Genomic DNA, 23,301 nt, shown 5'->3' with positions numbered 1-23,301 from the left:
CTTTTCGTGGGTAAATATTGTTGAAAATTTGGGAATAATCGAAGAATTGACTACAGTTGGCAGTAAAGAATTTCCGAGCTTGTTTATTAAAAATCTGAGGCCAACATTGAAATATAGTAGTCCAAAAGGGTAAAACACGTTAAATACATATTTTAGTTTGAGTTTCAGCAAAGCTCGGATTTGGATGTTTCTGAAGTTCTTAATCAAACAGTTCGTGGTAAGGAGCGACGCGGCTCAATAGTAAGCGAAACTCTAAAAAACAGAATTTTGAAATCAACAGATATATATCAAAGGAATTGGCTTATTACGCTGATTCAAATATATAGCTTTCATTAAGTTTAGTCTTACCCATCAAAAGCTACGACCCTGAGAAAATGTGTTTGATCTTAGAAAATGGGGAAAATACCTCTTAGAAGTCATATAATTTAATGAAAATCACACCATCAGATTCAGCGTATCAAAATCCACTACTGTAGAGGTTTCAAGCTCCTATCTGCAAAAATGTGGAAATTTGTAATTTTGCTAGAAGAAAGATTACGGATGCGTGTTTATTTGTGGTTGTTTTTTTTCTTTGTCTCCAGGGGTAATCTCATCGACCCAGTTGGCCTAGAACGTCGGGAAAACCCCCATTCTAACGGAAATAAAAAGTTCTAGTATCCTTTTTAAGCGACCAACAAATGAGAGGGCAACTAGTCCCTCTCCCACGTCACTTTTTCCCCGAAATAGTCTTATCATAATTTTGAGATTGCTATTTTGTTCAGCATAGTTAAAAGGCCCAATAAATATGTCTTTTGAGATAACATGACCCCCCACAGTCCCTTGGGAAAGGTATTATAAAACGTACCCATTGTTTACGTATAGTATTTGCAATTGAGAAGTATGTATACATATTTAGAGTGAGAAGGGGGACTATTAGGGTAATGGGAGGATTTTACACGGGGAGAATTCTCCGTGGAGAAAGAAGTTTCCAGGAGGTGAGCTTTCCAGGGTGAAATATTACACTGGGGGAATTTGCCAAAATTCCTTTATATGTTTTGCTTTCTTTTTACCGATTCAATTTTTGTGTGGAGATGTTAAGGGTAATTATCCGGAGTAAATTTTTGCCAGGATTGATTTGTCCGGATTTTCCTTGGAAGTCGAGCCAGATATACTTGTGTTATTTAAAACGATCATAAATCAAACAAAAAGAAAGTTTTTCAACTGAAGGTAAGGAGCAACAATAAAAATAAAAATTAGCAGAAATTATTACGTATATGAGGGGAATCGCCCCCTCCTGAACACCTTGCTCTTTACGCTTTGCCCTAATTCATCAAAAACGATTCCTGAAACACAAAGGTCGTTTAATTAGAACAATAAGTAACATTGTTTAAAGTGCCGAAAAACTCCAGCATGAAGAGCGAGGCGTTAAGGAGATGACAACCTCTCATTTACGTAATATTTTCTGTTAGTTTTAAATTTTAATGTTGCTCCTCACTTTCAGTTGAACTTAAAGTTTTTTTTATTTAATTACAACTATGGAACTACGCTTGCAATGCAAGGGTCTTAAAATAAAGGACAGTATTTTACCTATATTTTTCATGAATACTTGCTTATTACTTTCATTCGAAAAAAACTTGTTTTTTCATTTGATGTCATACCGTTTTTCAAATTGTGTTACGAAATTTCCACCCCTCCATAAAATTCTCCATAAAATTTTCCCCACAAATTTTGCCCTGAAAAACTTCTTCCCATGGGAAGTTCCCTCGCAGAAAATTCCCATAATTTCCGCACATCTACTAATAACAAATACTTTGAACAATTAATAAATTGAAGTATTTATAGCCATTTTCCCAGGGACTATATGGGGTCTTGTTATCCCCCAAGGCATAGTTATTGGATATTTCAAGTATGCTAAATCAAATGACTATCTCAAAATTTTAATCGGATGTTTTTGGGGAAAAAAGTAAGGGAGGGGGGCTAGTTGCCCTTCAGTATTTTGGTCACTTAAAATTGGCACAAGAGCTTTTGATTTCCGTTCTAATGAGCCCTCTTACAATCTCTTAAGAGCATCTGTCTGATAAGATCACTATACGATACGATCACAATGCGACATGTATTTGTGAGAAACAAATAAAAACAAAAATAAAAACGCATCAGTGATTTTCCTTCTGGAAAAAAAAAAAAAAGATCCAACAATTTTGTAGATAGGTTTTTGAAACCTTTACAAAGGGTTCTGAGATATTTTGAATATGATAATTTGGTTTTTATAATGATCGCTTGGCTTATAGGGGTGGTTTCTCCCCTTTTTCGAAAACCAGGCAAATTGTCTCAGCCTCATAGTTTTTTATGGATAGCATTAAACTTAACGAATTCTATATAGTCGGAACCAGCATAAATAACAAATCTAATACATCCATTCCTGCTGTTACTACTACTAGGCTGCTACTACTGCTGCTACTGCTTAAGTTAAAGGTATTAAAGCGAAAATTTTAGGGAATGTTGAGCTATATCCAAACATACTATGTTCATGTTAGTTGTCAAAGAACCTATTATCAATATTTCAGGAACTTCATAGGGTATTAAACCGAAACTTTCAGGGCATGTTGAGGGGGACGTTGATGAAATCAGAAGACACTTACGTGCATACTGCTACTGTTACTGCTAGTAACGCTACTGCTACCACTACAACTACTACTACTGCTAATACTTCTTCTACTACTACTACTACTAATAATAATAATAATAGTAATAGTAATAATAATAATAATAATAATAATAATAATAATAATAATAATAATAATAATAATAATAATAATAATAATAATAATAATAATAATAATAATAATAATAATAATAATAATAATAATAATAACAATAATAATAATAATAATAGTAATAATAATAATAATAATAATAATAATAATAATAATAATAATAATAATAATAATAATAATAATAATAATAATAATAATAATAATAATAATAATAATAATAATAATAATAATAATAATAATAATAATAATAATAATAATAATAATAATAATAATAATAATGATAATAATAATAATAATAACAATAATAATAATAGTAATAATAATAATAATAATAATAATAATAATAATAATAATAATAATAATAATAATAATAATAATAATAATAATAATAATAATAATAATAATAATAATAATAATAACAATTATAATAACAATAATATTATTAATAATAACAACATCAATAATAGTAATAATCTTAATTGTAATAATGATAATAATAATTATAATAAATATACCACTGTTACCACTACCTCTCCTACTACTAATACTAATACTTGAACTTAAAAAAGAGCTTAAGTGTATCCAGGTTGTCAAAATGGCACAGATGCAATATCTCGAAAATGGGGTAGGGTATTAAATTGAAATTTTCAGGGAAAGTTGACGGGGGTGTAAAATTAATCAAAATAAAATAAGTATACCCTAATTGTCAAAAGGGTGTTTGCGCAATATCCCAGAAAAAGCTCACGGTATTACGTTGGAACTTCCGGATATATTTTGGAGTATTTTAAGCTAAATCAAAGACAAATGTGAGCATCCAATCTTGTCCAAAGGGTAAGCATGCGGAGCTGAGCGTATTAAGTTAAAATTGTCTGGGTATGCTGAGTGGGAAATTGATCTAAATCAAAATGCCATATGAGCATCCAAGGTTGTTAAGAGGGTGGATCTGCGATATCTCAAGAAAATTTTGGGGAATTTAGTAGAAACTTTCAGAAAATTAGGAAGGGATGGTTGAATATTATGGCGATACTCAAGGTTGTAACTTGATGGGGCTTAGGATTCTATTAGCCCTATATAATCCCAAATATTGCATAGATTTTCAACCCACATATTTGAGCATTTTCCCCCAACTCAATTAATCCAAAACATTAAAGTACAAATACTAGTAAAAACTGTTGCAAAATTTTGTCCAACATATAATTGGTAAGCCAAAATTTGGATTTTTATGGAGAAAAACGTAATGATTCAAAATATTATTTTTGATCCACGAAAAAGATTATGTCAAGTAAAAAGAACTGAAATTAATTTCAAAAAGCCTTTCTCACAAAAGAAGTTTTCGGAAAAAAGTAAGTCAAATAATTTTTTAATTGAAAACCTACCAAAAATATCTTTAAACAAATAAATAAAACCAAAAGAACGAGCAAATACTACAACAAAAAGAAGCGCATAAAGAAGCAGGGCTAACGTCTCCTGCTCCTTCTAAAGATCAGAAAGTAATTTCTATTTCACTAAAAACAAAAACGTTTGGAACGCTTCTCTTGCATAACTTTAATAAATCCAAAATTATTAAGACTACTTAGGATTCAAATTAGCTTCGGGTATATATGCAGAATATATCAAATCCACGTGTCAATATATCAATTCACATATATCAATCCACATTCATTTGTTCTTTTCAGTAATCATGGTTCTGATAGTTTTGTTTTTTCTCTTTTTTTTTGGCGCAATGCTTTATTTCAATAATGCTCTTTTGTGTCACCTGAGAGTTTTTAGTGAAAATATTCTTTAGTTCAAACATCAAACAGTTCGTGGTAACGAACTGTAGTAAGGAGCGACCCGGCTCAATAGGAACCAAAACTCTAAAAAATGGAATTTGAAACCAATAGCTACATCAAAAGAATCGCATTTTAATGCTGGTTTTAAATATATAAGTTTCATCAAGTTTAGTCTTACCCATCAAAAGTTACGAGCCTGAGAAAATTTGCGTTATTTTAGAAAATAGGGGGAAACGCCCCCTAAAAGTCATAGAATCTTAACGAAAATCACACCATCAGATTCAGCGTATCAGAGAACCCTACTGTAGAAGTTTCGAGCTCCTATCTACAAAAATGTGGAATTTTGCATTTTTTGCCAGAAGGCAGATCACGGATGCGTGTTTATTTGTTTTTTTGTTTTTTTGTTTTTTTTTTTTTTTTCCCAGGGGTGATCGTATCGACCCAGTTGTCCTAGAATGTTGCAAGAGGGCTCATTCTAACGGAAATGAAAAGTTCTAGTGCCCTTTTTAAGTGACCAAAAAAATTGGAGGGCACCTAGGCCCCCTCCCACGCTAATTATTTTCCCAAAGTCAACGGATCAAAATTCTGAGATAGCCATTTTATTCAGCGTAGTCGAAAAACCTTATAACTATGTCTTTGGGGACGACTTACTCCCCCACAGTCCCCGTGGGAGGGGCAACAAGTTACAAACTTTGACCTGTGCTTACATATAGTAATGGTTATTGGGGAGTATACAGGCGTTTTCAGGAGGATTTTTTTGGTTTGGGGGAGGGGTTGAGAAGAGGGGGATTTGCTGGGGGAACTTTCCTTCGAGAATTTGTAATGGGAGAAGAAAATTTCCATGAAGGGAGAGCAGGATTTACTAGCATTATTTAAAAAAAACAATTGAAAAATAAAAGTGAAAAAGCTTTTTCAGCTGGAAGTAAGGAACAGCAATAAAACTTAAAACAAACAGAAATTATTACCCATATGAGGGGCTCACCTCCTTCTAATACCTCGCTCTTTACGCTAAAGTATTTTCGGTAATTTCAACTACTTATTCTACGGCTTTTGTGATTCAGGGGGTCATTCTTAATGAATTGGGATAAAATTTAAGCTTTAGTGTAAAGAGCGAGGTACTGACGATGGGGCGAATCCCCTCATATATGTAATAAAAACATGAGAATACAAAAGTTCTTTACGTAAGCTAATTTATAAGTTACGTAAATCTTTTACCAATAAAAAGATTCGTAAAAAATTAAAAGTTCTAGTTGCCTTTTTAATTAACCAAAAACTCGGGGGGCAACTAGGCTTCGTCCCCCGCTCTTTTTTTCTCAAAATCATTCGATCAAAATTATGAGAAAGCCATTGAGCCAAAAAAAAAATATGCAAATTTCGTTTTGATTATTCCTCTGCGGAGAGCCAAAATCAAAACATGCATTGATTCAAAAACGTTCAGAAATTAAATAAAAAAAACAAGTTTTTTCAACTGAAAGTAAGGAGTGACATCAAAACTTAAAACGCACAGAAATTACTTCGTATATGAAAGAGGCTGCTTCCTCATCAACGCCCCGCTCTTTACGCTAAAGTTTTTTACTGTTTTAGAAAGAAGAATTGAGAGAAAGAGTCAAACTTTAGCGTAAAGAGCGGGGCGTGATGAGGAAGCAGCCTCTTTCATATACGAAGTAATTTCTGTGCGTTTTAAGTTTTGATGTCACTCCTTACTTTCAGTTGAAAAAACTTGTTTTTTTTATTTAATATAATTTAAGGCCAAAAGTAGTTAAAAGAGCAAATGAACGTGAAGTCGCATATGTGAATTGATATATTAACATGCGGATTTGCTATAAAATGAATATATACCCGAAACTAATTTATATTCTAAGAGTATTAATAATTTTTGATTTATTAAGGTTATAGAAAGGGACATGTTCCAAATATTTTTTGTTTTCGGTGCAACATAAATTACACCCTGATCCTTAAAAGGCACAGAGGCACAGTGCACAGTGATTTATGGCAGATTTTTGATTGAAAAATTATTTGACTTTATTTCTTCTTATCTTTTGCGTAATTTAGCTCTTTACTTTTGCTTGAAAACTTCTTTTGCGGGAAAAGTTTTTTGAAATTAATTTCTGTTCGTTTTACCTGACATAGTGTTTTTTATGGATTAAGAAAATTCGTCATTAGCCTAGTTCCATCTAAAAAAATTCCTGATATTTTAAATATCATTTTAAAATCATTTTAAATCATTCAGTATTTTTTTTTTAATTCCTGATATATTTCCAAATCATAGCGGTAAAACCCCCCTCCATGTGAATTTTTTCCGGAACTTCTACTCCCCAATAGAAAGTATTTTCTGCTGAAAATTCACCCATGCAGAATTTCTCCCGTGCAGGGAGAAAATTCCTCCCCCTGCACAGAAAAAAATCCCCTAGACAATTTTAAACCCCCTGAAAATTTTTCCCGGGCAATTCCCCCGAAACATCTGCACATGTAAAATTGAGTCACGGAAGAGACAGTAAGACAAATAAGAAGGATTTTGAATAGAAATTCTGGCAAATTCTTCCATATAAAATTTCACCCGGAAAATTCTCCCGTGAAACAACCCTCTTTAAAATTGTCGAAACTGCGCGTAAAATTCCTAATAACAGATACTTTATACATAAAATTGGCAAATTTCATAACTTAGAGCCCTTCCTCCAGAAGCTCTTGGGAGTGATGTCATTCCCAGGGACATAGTTATTAGACCTTTTGACTACAGAAAAAAGAAAATGGTTATCTCAAAATTTTGACTGGATGACTTTGGGGAAAAGGGGGGTAGGAAGGGGGTTAGTTGCCTTCCAATTTTTATTTCCTTAAAAATTAGCACAAGAACTTTTAATTTCTGTTAAAATGCGTCCTCTCCCGATTTTTAAGACTATTTGTTCAATACGGTTACACCTGGGAAAAAGAGACAAAACAAATAAAAACACATATGATCTTTCTTCTCGCAAAAAACACAAAATTCTACATTAATGCAGATAGGACCTTGAAAACTCTAATGTGGAGTTTTGTGATACGCTGGGTCTGATGGTGTAATTTTCATTTAGATTCCTTGAATTCTTCGAAATGATTAAACCAAAAAAGCAAGTTTTCTTTTAACTGAAAGTAGGGAGCAATATTAAAACTTAACGAACAGAAATTACTCGTGTATAACAGGGGCTGTTCCCTCCTCAACGACTCGTTCTTTACGCTAAAGTTTGACTCCTTCTCTCAACTCTACTTTTTAAAACAGTAAGAAACTTTAGCGTAAAGAGCGGGGCGTTGAGAAGGAAACAGCCCCTTTCATATACGGAGTAATTTCTGTTCGTTTTAATTTTTAATATCGGTCCATACTTTCAGTTAAAAAAAACTTGTTTTTTATTTAATTTCTGAGCGTTTTTGAATTAATGCATGTTTTGATTTTGCCTCTCTGCACATGAATAATTGAAACGAAATTTGCATATTAATTTATTTTTATGGCTAAATGGCTTTCTCGTAGTTTTGATCGGACGATTTTGAGAAAAAAGGAGCGAGGGAGTAGGCCTAGTTACCCTCCAATTTTTTGGTTATTTAAAAGGCAACTAAAACTTTTAATTTTTTACGAATATTTTTATTGGTAAAAATATATGTAATTTACGAATTAACTTACGTAATGAACTTCTATATTTGCATGTTTTCATCATGTATATGAGGGAGTTCCCCCTCGTTAATACCTAGCTCTTTACACTAAAGCTTAAATCTAGTCCCAATTCCTTAAGATTGGCCCCTGAAACACAAAGACCGTAGAATAAATAGTTGAAATTAATAAAAATCACTTTAGCGTAAAGAGCGAGGTATTAGGAGAAGGTGAACCCTTCACATGCGTAATAATTTCTGTTCGTTTTAAGTTTTTATGCTGTTCCTTAATTTCAGTTGAAAAAAAAATTCATATTTATTTTTCATTGTTCTTTTAGAAAATGCAAAAAAAAATCCTGCGCCCCCTTCATGGAAGTTTTCTTTCCCCGTGACGAATTCCTCCATGGAAGGTTCCCCCCGCATAAACCCCTCCCCTCAACTCCTCCCCCAGCCGAAAAAATCCCCCTGAAAGCGTCTGTACACTTCCAAATGACCATTACTATATATAAACACTGGTCAAGGTTTGTAACTTGCAGCCCCTCCCACGGGGACTGTGGGGGAGTAAGTCGTCCCCAAAGACATAGTTATTAGGTTTTTCGACTTTTTTGAATAAAAATGCTATCTCAGAATTTTGATTTCTGTTAGAATAAGCCCTCTCATGACATAACAGGACCACTGGGTCGATACGATCACCCCTGGAAAAAAAAGAAACAAACAAATAAACACGCATCCATGATCTGTCTTGTGGCAAAAATGCAAAATTCCACATTTGATAAAAGCTAGAAACTTCTACCCTAGGGTTCTCTGACACGCTGAATGTAATAATGTGATTTTCATTAAGATTCTATGAATTTTGAGGGGTATTTCCTCCTATTTTCTAAAATGAGGCAAATTTTCTCAGGCTCGTAACTTTTGATGGGTAAGTCCAAAATTAATGAAACTTATATATTTAAAATCAGCATTAAAATTTTGTTCTTTTGGTGTAACTATTGTTATAAAAATTCCGTTTTTTAGGGTTTTGGTAACTATTGAGCCGGGTCGCTCCTTACTACAGTTCGTTACCACGAACTGTTTGATTCCCACTTTTTTGAAAATTAGGCAAATTTTCTCGGGCTTGTTGCCTTTGATGTTTAACATATAACTTAATGAATTTTATATATTTGGAATGAGCATTAAAAGCCAATTCCTTGGATTTATCTATTATTATCAAAATTTTATTTATTTGAGTTCTGATTACTATTGGGCCGAATCACTCCTTAACTACAGTTTGTTACCACGACTTCTTTAATACCAGTAGAAACTGAGGCGGATCCAGGGGGGGGGTTCACCCCCCCCCCTAACTTAGTGGCAGATTTGGAATTCAGAATGCTTGCTACGGTTGGGATTGGGACAAAAGTTGTTTTTTTGTAATTGGTTTTTAGTAGTTGAGTTTTCAAAAAGTTTTTGATTGTTAAGACTGTTTCTTTTCACAAACAAATTTGAAACAAAGTTCCAGTTAATTCGTGTGGTCTCTATTAGATTTTACTGACAACGCACACCGACTAAAAATATTTATCAAAAAATATGTCTGTATTACGACAAAAGCGAACTGGGAGGCGAAAATCTACATTTCGTAATAACAAGGAGGGGAAATTAAAATCTCAACTTTTTTAGGCTGTCGAAATGATATTTCAGGATTGTGCTGTTACAACGGGGCTGAAAAACTTAACATTAAAATTCTTTTTACTGTCAAAAACTTTTTTTCGAGTCTCGGTATGGCAGAGTTACGAAGAAATTGATCATAAAATTTGTCATAAAATTTGAGTTTGCTTTTTTTGCGAAGGAGGGTGGTTACTACAACATTGTTGTTTTTAAGGGGATTTGTATAATAGAAAGTAAATGAAAAAGAAGTGCAAAAGTCATTAGTTTAAGTTTTGAATTTGGGGAGCAAATAGTGGCCACTGTGTTGCTTATTTTAATCTAATTAAAGCTCTGCATAACATGGCGTATGACCTCTTCTGTTCATTCTAAATTATTAAAATAAAGGCCAACTCTTTAGAAATACCTGAACTTTAATAAATATTTGTTTGAGTCTACACTTATATTTAAGTATGTAAATCGAAATACTCCTTCAAAGGTTGGAGTAGTCATTTTAGAAAAAAATAGACTAGTTAATACTTTATTACCTGTATTTAAGACCCTTGTTTTAAATTTCTTCTATGTATTTCTAGATCTTCGTTCTATTTTTCTTGTTACACCCCTAAAAGAACTAATATTTAATGTTTAATACATGTTTTATGAATATAAAAGTTGTATCTTAATCTTCATTTCCTACCCTTCATTACTATCAAAATTACTAAGCGATGACACAAAGTTAGGCGGCATGCTAAATTGTTTGACCTGTGTCACAAAGAGTGCATGACCCCAAAAGATTGTCCAAGACTTTTTTTTGACAATACAAAGCTTAACTCACTCATTATAGTGGTTAGAAGTGCAAAGACGAAAAATTATGCAGAAAATATCAAATCTAATTTGTTTTATAGATGCTGAACAGCTTTATGTTTTTTTATTGCGGGGTAGTTTTTATAACGTACTATTTTTTGTCAATATTTTTATACCATTTTAGTTTCAACAAATTTATTAGAACTTCAACCCTCACCAGATTTTAGATTAAATTTGTGACCATTTCCACCACGTACCTACGACGCGAATTTGTTGAGGTTCCTTTTAAATTGCTGGTATTTCTTTGTTCGCAAGTTCATCGAAGCAACGTCTTATGCGACCCTCCCCCCGCTAAAGAAAATCCTGGACCCACCCCTGAGTACAAACATATACAAATATTAGAGCATGAACTGGTATTTACCCTGATCCCGAGTTCTTAGGGCCTTCCTTGGATTGCCTCGGATTCCCTCGACATAAGATTGGGCTCTCTGAAATGTTCCTAGAAACCAACGTGAACGAATATTAAAGTTCTTAATTTTTTCTTAAAGTTTCTTAATTACGGATGTTAATTTTTGGAGGATTTTTGAAAAAAAATTCTCACTCCGGGAAATTTGGGGAAACCCTAATAAAATTAGAGATGATGAAACTGCTGGCCTAACCTTTCATGATGGTTAAAATACCTGAAAACTAACACATTATCCATACAACAGCTGAGGGTGGGCAAGGTCGTGATTTTTAAGCATAAATTTTGTATAAAGGAAACACCAAAAATTAAAAAAGAATAACTAGATATAATCAATCAAGACTCGTCAGAGAGACACCTCGAGCCTAATTTAGACACTTTGAATTGCTTAATCGAGCATAGCATCTAAGCTTATATGGAAAGGCTATTCAGAGTTAAAACAAAAAAAAATTATTTGCAACGCTGTCACGTACAAAGAAGAGAAATAAGACGTATGCAAGCTAAAAAATAAGTTAAAGTTCTCAGGAGAGATCGAACTGCTCGATGAAAAGAGTTTCGCCACTCATATCAGTGTTGCCACTTTGAATTGGTGACCGGGCTCCGTAAAAAAAAAGTTGTTCAGAGTTAAAACAAAAAGTTTGGTTTGCAACACTGTCATTTACTAACAAGAAAAAAAAGACATACGTAAGCAAAAGAATAAGTTGTAGTTCTCAAAAGAGATCAAGTTCCTTGAGCACAAGAGCTGATACTACTGATTTTGGCTAAACCCCCACTGTGCAACATTCTTTATACACTTATTTGAAGTTGAATAGCTGGAATATCGGAACAAAAGTACTATTAATCTCGAAAGTTCGTTCAATCGTTAAGAAAAACAGACAGCTGGGTTATTATCCTTACAAAATATCTAGTTCAAAAGATTTATCTTTGTGCCACTGTTTTGATAAGGGGTTAGAGGCTTAAGGTGTTATACTAGCTATTTTACAGAGACATCAGCTTCTTCACAGTGACAAAATCTGAGTTTGGCTTGGTAGATGTAGTCTGATAGTACTGCGGAAAGGGGAATCTAAAGAATCCTAGCGCTTTCAAGTCTACAAAAATATCTGGAGAAAAGGTGCTTTTTGAAGCCTGTGATTATCATTTTAGTATGTTTTCTACCCCTATTTCACCTAAATAAGTAGAAACTCGCGATGGAATCAAACTATGAATTTTCCCCTGTCAAAGTTTTACCCTAGAATTATGGTTAATTAAATAAAAAAAACAAGTTTTTCTAAATGAAAGTAAGGAGCAACATTAAAACTTAAAACGCCTCACTCTTTACGCTAATGTTTGACTCTTTCTCTTAACTCTACTTTTAAAACAGTAAGAAACTTTAGCGTAAAGAGCAAGGCGTTGATTAGAAAAAGCCCTTCTCATATAGGCCTACAGAGTAATTTCTGTTCGTTTTAAGTTTTAATGTTGCTCCTTACTTTCATTTAAAAAAACTTGTTTTTTTATTTAATTTCTGGACGTTTTTGAATTAATGCATGTTTTGACCTTGGTTCTCCGCACATAAATAATTAAAACGAAATTTGCATATTAATTAATTGCAATTATTTGGGAGATTTTAAGAAAGAAGGAGCAAAGAAGGAGGCGTAGTTGCCCTCCAATTTTTTGACTACTTAAAAAGGCAACTAGAACTTTTAATTTTTTACGGACGTTTTCATAACAAACAAATACAAAGTAGAAACAATAGGGAAATTCTTTTCAAGACAGTGGAAATCAGTTCTGTGAATATTTCGGCCCTATGTTCAAGGGCCGTCTTCAGCAAAATACGAGAACGAGAGAGAAAAATATGTATATATAAATAAACTTACATTAAATTGTGAGAATTAAAACAAATAATGTTGTTTAAAAACTCTTTTAAAAACAGCCTAGCATCCTTACTTCAACAACGTTAAACCAGGACTGACAAAAAGAATGAAGTGAGAATATAAATTCATTCAAACTAAAGAGAACAGAAAGATTAAATTCAATTTCTCAAAGCCAACCTTGCATTTTTTGCAGCCTGTGTCAAAGGCCTTTTCGTAGCTGGTTCAATACTATTATAAATCGGTTTAGTAAAATATTTTGTTAGATGATTTTTAATTAAAGTTGAGTATAAAGAATATAGGCTACTCAAATTTAGTTATACTCACTAAATTCTTTATACTCAAATTTAACTAAAAATGATGTAACAAAATATTATACTAAACCGATTTATAATAGTATTGAACCAGCTACGAAAAGGCCTTTGACACAGGCTGCAAAAAATGCAAGGTTGGCTTTGAGAAATTGCATTTAATCACTCTGTTCTCTTTAGTTTGAATGAATTTATATTCTCACTTCATTCTTTTTGTCAGTCCTGGTTTAACTTTGTTGAAGTAAGGATGCTAGGCTGTTTTTAAAAGAGTTTTTAAACAACATTATTTGTTTTAATTCTCACAATTTAATGTAAGTTTATTTATATATACATATTTTCTCTCTCGTTCTCGTATTTTGCTGAAGACGGCCCTAGGACATAGGGCCGAAATATTCACAGAACTAATTTCCATTGTCTTGAATAGATTTTTCCTATTGTTTCTACTTTGTATTTGTTTGTTATGAAAAAGTTCGTAAAAAATTAAAAGCTCTAGTTACCTTTTTAAGTAATCAAAAAATTGGAGGGCAACTAGGCCTCCTTCTTCGCTCCTTCTTTCTCAAAATTTAATTAAAAATGATCTAACAAAATATTTTACTAAACCGTTTTATAATAGTATTGAACCAGCTACGAAAAGGCCTTTGACACAGGCTGCAAAAAATTCAAGGTTGGCTTTGAGAAATTGCATTTAATCACTCTGTTCTCTTTAGTTTGAATGAATTTATATTCTCACTTCATTCTTTTTGTCAGTCCTGGTTTAACTTCGTTGAAGTAAAGATGCTAGGCTATTTTTAAAAGAGTTTTTAAACAACATTATTTGTTTTAATCGGTTCACCCTTGGGTTCACCTCTCGTCGATACCTCGCTCTTTGCACTAAAGCTTAAATTTTGTCCCAATTCCTTAAGAATTACCTCTGAATCACAAAGGCCGTAGAACAAATAGTTGAAATTACTAAAAATACTTTAGCGTAAAGAGTGAGGTATTACGAGAGGGTAAACCCATCATATGCATAATATTTTTTTCCGTTTTAAGTTTTAATGCTGCTCCTTACTTTCAGTAGAAAAAACTTTTCATATTTATAATTTCATTGTTTTTTCAAATAACGCTAGAAAATCCTGCGCCCCCTTCATTGAAATTCTCTTCCCCCATGAGAAGTTCCTACATGTAAATATCCTCCCACGTAACCCCCCTCACATCTCCCCCTATACCAAAAAAATCTCACTGAAAACGTATGTACACTTCCCAGTAACCATTACTGGGTTTGACACAGGTCAAAGTTTGTAACTTCTAGCCCCTCCCACGGGGACTGCAGGGGAGTTAGTGGTCCCCAAAGACATAGTTATTAGGTTTTTCGACTATTTTGAACAAAATGGCTATCTCAGAATTCTGATCCGATGACTTTTGGGAAAAAATGAGCGTGGGAGGGGGCTTAGGTGACCGACAATTTTTTACTCAGTTAAAAAGAGCACTAGAACTTTTAATTTCTAATAATTAATAATCTCTTTTAATAATCTCGTGACATTCTAGGACCACTCAGTCGATACGATCACCCCTGTTGAAAAAAACAGCAAAAAAACAAAAAACAAAAAGAAACAAATAATCAGGCATCCGTGAGCTGTGTTCGGGCGAAAAATGCGAAATTCCACATTTTTGTAGATATGAGCTTGAAAATTCTACAATAAGGTTCTCTGATACATTGAATCTGATGATGTGATTTTCGTTAAGATTGTATGACTCGTAGGGGGTGTTTCCCCCTATTTTCTAAAATGAGCCAACATTTCTCATGCTCGTAACTTTTGATGGGTAAGACTAATCTTAATGAAACTTATATGTACTTAAAATCAGCATTAAAATGCAATTCTTTTGATGTAAATATTGGTATCAAAATTCCATTTTTTAGAGTTTCGGTTACTATTGAGCCGGGTCGCTCCTTACTACAGTTCGTTACCACGAACTGTTTGATTTAACTATGGATTTTTCAAGACCCAAAAGCAAGGCGTCCAAAACTTGAAAGACCCCTTATTGTTCGTCCACAAGTTTGATAAAATAGTATATATTTTTTTAATAAGTGTGTTTTTATTATTGAACTTGAAAAATAGGTCATTGTGTCCCTAACGAGCCAATACTGGGAGTGAATCCGAGACAACTATTTTAATTTTACCTTAATTTTTATACGAATATAAATTCACAAGTTCTAGGGAGTTTTAGACGGAGACCTTCAACGGAGGTCACCTAAAATAAGTTAGACTACGTACGGTAAAAACGTTTAGTTTAAAATTTTATCGGCCATTCCTTTGCGGCTCCATCCCCCTTGATATTTTGCAAACAGTCTTAAATTTTGCTATATGTGAGCATAAAATATAGGAGAAGCAAAAAAAAAAAACAGTAAATAGTAGTAGAGTAAGTAAAAAAAAACAAACTAAAAAACACTAGATAATGTGTGTATATAATTAAAAATCAACTCCTCGAGCTCTGGTTGTGGATCCCGAACCTTCACAAAAACCATTGAAAATATAAGAACCAACATTTTCGCTTAGATTTATACAAGCTTGAAAGATTGAGAAAGATTCACAGCTGTTACTCAAATTATCATTTAAAGCTAATTTGTATTTTTTTTTTTTTAAGCATTCCTTTTGTTAAAAAGATTAAAAGAATATCAAACAGAGGGTGGGGTGGAATTCTTGTCTATTGGTACAAACTAGAAATAAATATACTGAACTCTACCAATATTTTAAATTATTTAGGTAATACTATGGCCTTATATTGGTATTAAATAAAAAAAACAAGTTTTTTAAACTGAAAGTAAGGAGCGACATTAAAACTTAAAACGAACAGAAATCACTTTGCATATGAAAGTGGCTGTTCCCTCTTCAGCGCCCCGCTCTTTACGCTAAAGTTTGACTCTTTCTCTTAACTCTACTTTTTGAAACAGTTCTTCTCCCATGACAAATTCCTCCATGAAAAATTCCTCCGGCATATCTCCCTCTTATCAACTCCTCCCCCAACCAAAAATTCTCCTGAAAACGTCTGTACACTTCCCAATAACCATTACTATATGTAAGCACTAGTCAAAGTTTGTAACTTGTAGTCCCTCCCACGGGGACTGTGGGGGAGTAAGTCGTCCCCAAAGAAATGGTTTTAAGGTTTTTCGACTATTGTGAATGAAATGGCTATCTCAGAGTTTTCATCCGGTACTTTGAAAAAAAAATAACTTGGGAGGGGGCCTAGGTGCCTTTCAATTTTACGGTCACTTAAAAAGGGCACTAAAACTTTTCATTTTCGTTAGAATGAGCCCTCTGGCAACATTCTAGGACCACTCAGTCGATACGATCACCCCTGTGGAAAAAAAACAAAAACAAAAAAAAAAATAAAAATCACGCATCCGTGAGCTGTCTTCTGGCAAAAAATGCGAAATTCCACATTTTTGTAGATATGAGCTTGAAACTTCTACAATAAGGTTCTCTGATACATTGAATCTGATGATGTGATTTACATTAAGATTTTATGACTTTTAGGGGGTGTTTACCCCTATTTTATAAAATGACGCAAATGTTCTCAGGCTTTTAACTCTTGATGGGTAAGACTAAACTTGATGAAACTTAGATGTTTAAAATTAGCATTAAAATGCGATTCTTTTGGTGTAACTATTGGTATCAAAATTTCATTTTTAGAATTTAGGTTACTATTGAGCCGGGTCGCTCCATACTACAGTTCGTTGCCACGAACTGTTTGATAGTAGCTTTTCTTCACTACCACTGAAAGAAAAATGTGATATTGAAGACTTAGGGCAGGCACACTCCCCTCTACTTTTTGTCATTGGGTATTCAGTATCCATTATAATACAATTTTCCAAAACCAGTTTTCAGACACACTGAAATCTACGGTAGTCTATGGGGATTTATAGTTTTTATAGTAATCCACGGTAACCTGTAATGATTTCTAGAGCCTACGGAAATCTAAGAGAATCTATGGTTTTCTGTGGTGGTCTATATAGGCGTTTCAGACAGACAAGTATATAAAAGCGCTCAAAATATCAGCGTATATTTGAATCCAATAAAACACATAATAACCAATAAATAAACACAATACAATACACAAACATACACAGTACACAAACACAATAAACCACAATATTTTCTGCCTTGCCCAACCAGTGTCCCTTACTTTACCTTTAACTAGAACAGCTATTTTATGGCTAACTGATTTTGTAGCTCTAACTAACAAAGTTAATTCAATACACAAATACAGCCCTTATTACATTATTTTTCATTCAAGAGATCCCCAAAGGCTGTCATCGGCTCCTGTAAACCTTAGAGATTCGTAACAGACTAACATTGGTTCCTGCAGACACTAGATACCACCACCAACTACAGTGGATTTCTGTAGACTCGTGTATACTATTAACTAAAAAAGTGTTCCCTGAAAAGTAAAGACCACATAGGAAATGATTTCTGTTCGTTTTAAACGTGTTCCGTTTAAAGTGTGTTCCATTTTTTGCTTATCCAGCAAGAGAATGTATTTTTGGCTTAACAAAGTCAACATTTACTGTGTTGTTTTTTTTTTGTAATGGAGTGTGAAAAAAAAAATCTACAAGGTTATTTTTAAATATAGTTTTTTTCTCACATTTGCTCCCGCTGCTGGTTGGCTTCCAGTCACTTTCGGCCTATAGAAAAGGGACTGAAACACTCAATTTCTGATCCAATGAGCACCCTCAAGAGTTTTTGCGGCTGTAACTTTAATTACTACCCCTATTGCATCTAATTGCAAGTCTAAAAGCTTACAAGTAAGCTCTCTAATGTAAGAATACCTGAAATACATCCCTATGTAAATGTCAAATTTCCTGTTTAATGGAACCTTGGCTTCACTTCAGCCGAAAACCGGAATAACCTAGCGAAAATCTAACTAAAAAACTACATACTTTGCCCCCCTTTAGGCCTAATTTTGTCTAATGTTTCATATCTCTCTCTAGAATTGGGTCTGTAGATTACTCGCCTGCCACCCTAAAAGTTACAAAGACCCCCCTTTGGCCATCACTATGCAACTGGCTGAAATGTCAAGCTGTATTAGCATACACCCTGTCAGATTTCAAGGGGAGTTCAGCCAATCAGGAGAAAGTAATTTTCTACGATGATTATTAAAGATACGCGTGACGTTTAGTAATAAGTTTTTTTTTTTAACAAGCTATGAGATTCCTATTATTGAAATACTCACGTCAAAACTAGGGTCCTTTTGAAAGAATGATATTACATCTTTTATTGCAGTAATTGGACATATTATGACTATCAACATATTTAAAATATTACGAAATATGTTGAAAAATATGTATTAAAAAGTGCGCTCATGTCGCTGGAGATAAAAGGTAAGGGCGTATCTAGGAATTGCAGAAGTTTGAAAATAAGATATTGTTATACAAAAACTGTCTACTCAAGGCTTTAGGTTATTTTACATTACAATTAGTAAGTCCAGTACATTGTGCATCAAACTGCATGTGCATCGAAGACAGTGTAGTCTTTGAGCTGTAAGTAATGAAAATTATTTCCCATGATCATATTCCATACCCTTACGAAGTAGATATGCATCTAAAAATAAAATAAAGGATATTGTCCTGCTTAAGGAATATTTTTACTTTCTAAGATATTTATCAAAGAAGTTGGAGATACACCTTTTAATTTTAGGCAAGATGATACTTGAGCATAAAATAATGTCATTTTCATCATAATTGAAGTCAATATCGTGATGATCTCAACGGGGTATTAGTCTTACTCACATTGGCAGGCTCAAATCTAGGGGGTGGTTTTCCAAACATGTGCCCCTCCCAGAAGATTGAAAGTTGCGTTAATTGTTACGGGATATGGGGGCAAAAACACCTAAAGATGAGTTTTATTGGTGCATCCCCTCCCCCTAAACATCTATTCTACATCCGTCCCTTCACATCGGTAGGGATGTTTTTGATATGTCTGTGTAATCCCGATAAATTATTTTTGACTATTGGTTTTGTCTTTTTTGGCTGGGTTATATGATCTTAGGCAATTTTTTATATCTATTCTTGTTAAAGTAAGCTAAGATAAATTTTATTCCAAATAATAGATCATCTATCAAATATTTGTATGGTCCCCTATCGCAGGGAGCGTAATAGTGCTGCCTAAGTAAAGAGCGATGTGGTCGCAATGTAAATTTTTTTCGGGTTTTTATTTCGTTTGGTTTTAGACCAGGGCATTTCGTATGAAGGAGTTATGTAAAAACCTCGAAAAAGGCTTACTCGATTGTAAATTGGCTAAAGTTCTTTTTTAACAGTCAGAAGTGATTATGCTGGCAACTAACCCCCCACTAACGCCCACTATTTCCCCAGACACATCCAATCAAAATTTGAGACAACCGTTTTGTTCATAGGAGTTGAAAGATCCGGATATTATGTATTTGAGGATGAACCCCCCCCCCATAGCCCTTAGGGCAAGGGTTGTAAGTTATGCCCTTGGAGTATATAAGGTTTATATAAAAGGGTGATTGTATAAATTTCGGAGGGAGCTCATTGGATTCGTAGTTAGAAGTTTTAGTGCCCTAAATAAGATTTGGAGTGATCGGAGAGTGGATACCTCTACCCCCACACCTCGTATTTTTCCGAAATGTATCTGATAGAAATTTTGAGATGGCCTTTTGTTGTCTTAGAACCTTCGAAAAAGACTCATTCGATTGAAAAATTGAAGGGGTCATCACTCTTTTCAATGGTCGAAAATGATAGGAGCATAACTAACCCCCCTCCGACGCCCACTATTTCCCCAAACATATCCAATCGAAATTTTGAGATAGCCATTTTGTCCAGTGTAGTAAAAAGCTCCGGAAATTATGTCTTTGTGATGACAACTCCCCCCCCCCCAGCCGTCAGGGTAATGGTTGTAAGTTATACCCTTGGGGCGTTCGGAGGCGTATCATTGGATTGATAATAAGAATTTATAGTACCCTTTATAAGATTCAGAGTGATCGGACGGCGGGTACCCCTTCTCAGCTCGTATTTTTCCAAAATACATCTGATAGAAGTTTTGAGATGGTCATTTGTTTTTGTAGAAACTTCAAAAAAAGCTCATTTGATTAGAAATTTAAGGAGCTACAGCCCTGTTAATAGTCAAAAATGATTGGAGGGTAACTAGCCCGCCTCCTATGCCTGGTATTTCCCCAAACACATTCAATCAAAATTTTGAAATAGCCATTTTGTTCAGAATGGTTAAAAGGTTTGGATATTGTGCTTTTAAGGATGACACCCCTCCTCTCCCCCCATGGCCCTAAGGGCGAAGGGTTGCAAGCTATTCCCTGAGGCTGTATATGGTTTTTATAAAAAGGGTGATTGAATAAACTTTGGAGGGGGCTCATTGGATTGGTAATCAGAAGTTCTAGTGCCCTTTTGGGGTTAAAAATGATCGGATGACGGATAACCCCCTCCCCCACCCCGTATTTTCCCGAAATGTGTCTAACCGAAATTTAGAGATGAAATTTGTAGAAAGTTCAAAAAAGGCTCATTCGATTGGAAATTGAAAGGGCCTTTGTAATAGTCAAAAGTGATTGGAAGGCCACAAGCTCCCAACGCCCATCAATTCTCAAAATACATCTAATCAAAAAGTCAAACGATGAAGAGCAGCTCCATCGTTTTCCTTCTCTTCCTGGCATCCTCTATTCCCAAGGCACATTCAATTGAAACTGTCAGATAGCCATAGTGTTACCAATAGTTCTAAAATCATATAACAATGTTTTTAGAGTGGACACAATTCCCCAGAGTCCATGGGCAAGAGTTGTAACTTATGCCCGGGGCATACAAGGTTTTTATGGAACGGGTAGTCATATAAAATTAATGCAAGATTTATAAAATATTCTAAAGAAAGATATTCCAATGAATAATATACTTGCCCGCTCTGCAGAGTTAAAGAGGATTATTTAGTGCATTGCTTAAGCCGGTGCCAGGGGCTCTACGATAAGGGAAGGGATATTTGGAACTAATAAGTTGATACTTTCAGGTGTCTTAAATAGTAGGTCGCCTCAGTTTATTTGTAGAGTAGCAAGATATCAGTAAATTTTGTTAAATAAAAAAATAATAATAAATAAACAATTTTAAAAAATCTCAGTATAAAGTAAATATAATGTTTTATTATGTCCTTTTCCGAGTGTTAAGCGTTCTTTTTAATGACCCTATTTCAATTATAAAGTACTAGTAATAGGATAATGCAGTGTTTCATGTAAGCGTTTTGTGATGATCGCTGATCAAAGTTCATGTTATTTGTGTCTTTCGTTTATGTTGTTTGTACTGTGTTCATGGCTGTATATTTGGCTTTAAAATACACTTATCTATCTATCTATCTATCTATCTATAAGCCTTGGATCGGATAAAGCTCATTTGATTGGAATTCAGGAGTTTTAGTGCCCTTTTTAAGAGTCAAAAGTGAATGGAGGTAAATTACCCCCCCCCTCAAACCCTATCATTCCCCAAAACATATCCGATAAAAATTTAAAGAGAACTATTTTGTTCAACATTGTGGAAAGGTTCAAGAATTGTGTCTATGGGGATGTCAACCTCTCCACAGTCCTCAGGACAGAGCTATAAATTAGGCAATTCATTCATTGTTTACACATAGTATATGTTATTGAGAAACGCTAGCAAATCAAGGTACGCTAGTAGCGTACCTTGATACTAGTAGCGTACTAGTACTTGCGTACTAGTACGCAAGGTAGCAATTAGGGTACGCTAGCCAATCAAACGTTTAGAATGTTTATCAAAAAGCCAGACATGTAAGAAAAGGAACCTTGCAAAACAATTTTAACTACAATAAACTCAGGTATTTAATCAATCCGAATGTTTTAGTTACTCGTTGAGTACCAAATAAAATTGTACTGAGTATTTTCTAAGGAAGAGATTGAATTTCAAATTTGTTTTTGGATGGGAAATTTGACTGGTATCCTTATGTGCTCATTGACGAACATGAATTTTGCTTGAGATTTTTTCTATGCCTCATCTTTTCTATGTCTCTCCTTGTCTTATATGCTTGAAAATAAGACTTCATCAACTAGAAAGGACTTCATAAAACCAATGAAAGAGTCAGGAAGATCTAGGTTAATTAGAAGCTCCAGTAGTTTAGGTGACGAGCAGTTTTAAGTCAGGTAAGGTGGTAAAGACCGCATTAAGCATTATAACATAATCAAGTAATATCAAGTATTTTGTTCAAACATATTAAGAATACTTTTTTTTAAGTACTGAACACGCACTGCACTGCAGTAATGTACACGCTGCCTCATTGGTACTCTGTGGCTGATCATCGACAGTACCTAGTTTATTATGTGCTCACAATCAGTATTTTTGTACATTGGAAGGACAAACCAATGATTGGAGTATATGAAAGTGAATTTATCGGCTTGAAATCATCATCCTGAGGAATTATTTTTGAATGTGCACTTTTAATATCGACTAAAGAATTGCAAAAATTGACAGTTATCACTGGAAAGTATAATATAACATTTTTGACTATGATAAAAGCCTGTGGAGTGGTACATTACGATATTTGAACCGAATGGGAATTTTTAACCGATTGATTACATCTTATAATAGAAATGGTAAAGAACTGAATACTATTCAGGAAGAAGTCAGAAAAATATGCAATTTTTAGAAGTTGAAGCGAAGTATGGTATGCATAATGTGCCCACAGGTAAACTTTTGATCTAAAACTGTGACCCTAGGATTCCACTTTTCAATGTAGCAGAGTTTCATATGCCCAAAATTTGAAACAGCTTATCACTGTCCTGAAGATAGTTTCAAGTTTTTCGCAAAGTGAACACCAAGGGACATACCTGATCGTGATAGGTGCATCATACACCGTTTTATGGATGTTTAATATTGAATTTTAAGCAATAAACATCTTTAAGATTAACCTTTCCTTATTTCGTAGACCTGTTACCAGGAGTAATCAAACAGTTCGTGGTAACGAACTGTAGTAAGGAGCGACCCGGCTAAATAGTAACCAAAACTAAAAAAATGGAACTTTTATACCAATAGCTACATCAAATTTATTGCATTTTAATGCTGATTTTAAATATATAAGTTTTATCAAAATTTATTCTTACCCATCAAAAGTTACGAGCCTGAGAAAA

At 33.9% G+C, this 23,301-nt stretch overlaps 2 long non-coding RNA genes across 2 annotated transcripts in view; one reads left to right on the top strand and one right to left on the bottom strand.

Annotated features, from left to right (window-relative positions):
- LOC136039774 (uncharacterized) overlaps positions 1-11,761 on the bottom strand; it is a 74,654-nt gene extending 62,893 nt beyond the window's left edge. Inside the window, exon 1 of the long non-coding RNA XR_010620554.1 lies at positions 11,706-11,761. This is a non-coding gene — a long non-coding RNA (uncharacterized LOC136039774). The remainder of the gene's footprint in view (positions 1-11,705) is intronic.
- Positions 11,762-13,410: 1,649 nt separating this feature from the next.
- On the top strand, positions 13,411-23,030 carry LOC136040241 (uncharacterized). Its single transcript, XR_010620650.1, has 2 exons — positions 13,411-13,490; positions 22,409-23,030. It is a non-coding gene; the product is annotated as an uncharacterized LOC136040241 (long non-coding RNA).
- Positions 23,031-23,301: the final 271 nt, after the last annotated feature.

Source organism: Artemia franciscana, chromosome 20, assembly GCF_032884065.1.
Source record: "Artemia franciscana chromosome 20, ASM3288406v1, whole genome shotgun sequence".
Classification (NCBI taxonomy): Eukaryota; Metazoa; Arthropoda; class Branchiopoda; order Anostraca; family Artemiidae; genus Artemia; species Artemia franciscana.
The sequence above is the reverse complement of the archived record's forward strand: the minus strand, read 5'-3'. Positions and strand labels throughout refer to the sequence as shown.